Source organism: Bison bison, unplaced genomic scaffold, assembly GCF_000754665.1.
Source record: "Bison bison bison isolate TAMUID 2011002044 unplaced genomic scaffold, Bison_UMD1.0 scf7180017864492, whole genome shotgun sequence".
NCBI classification, from domain to species: Eukaryota; Metazoa; Chordata; class Mammalia; order Artiodactyla; family Bovidae; genus Bison; species Bison bison.
In genome coordinates, this window is record NW_011495051.1 from 6,733,243 (window position 1) to 6,733,713 (window position 471).

Here is a 471-nt window from a genome sequence, read left to right on the forward strand (position 1 = left end):
AATCGCCTGCCTGCCTGCCTGGTGCCTCTACCCCCCTGTCGTGGGCTGAGGCACGGATGTGAGTGCAGCACAGGACAGGGTTTTAAAAGAGGGAGCTCTCCCCCCTCCACTCAGCAACACCCCGCCCCGTGCATGCAGGCATCTTGAGGTGGGGTAGCAGACTGGGGATGTGGAGGGCAGTCTCAGCACTCTCCCCACCCCCCACTTCCTGTGGAACCCACTGCCAAAGAGGTATAGAGGGCTGGGGCCTCCCCCCAGCATGTGGGACACGCCAGTCATGTGTATCCACAGCGACACAGGCACTCACATACACGCACGGCAACACGAGCATACACACGGTTACATGGGGCATACGGAGGCACCTGCGTCCCCAGGGTGCACTGGTAAAAGGTGAGTAACCACCTCTCTTGACCACACACACACACACAGACACATACACTCAAAGCTGTGATGCATAGCATTTGTTGATTT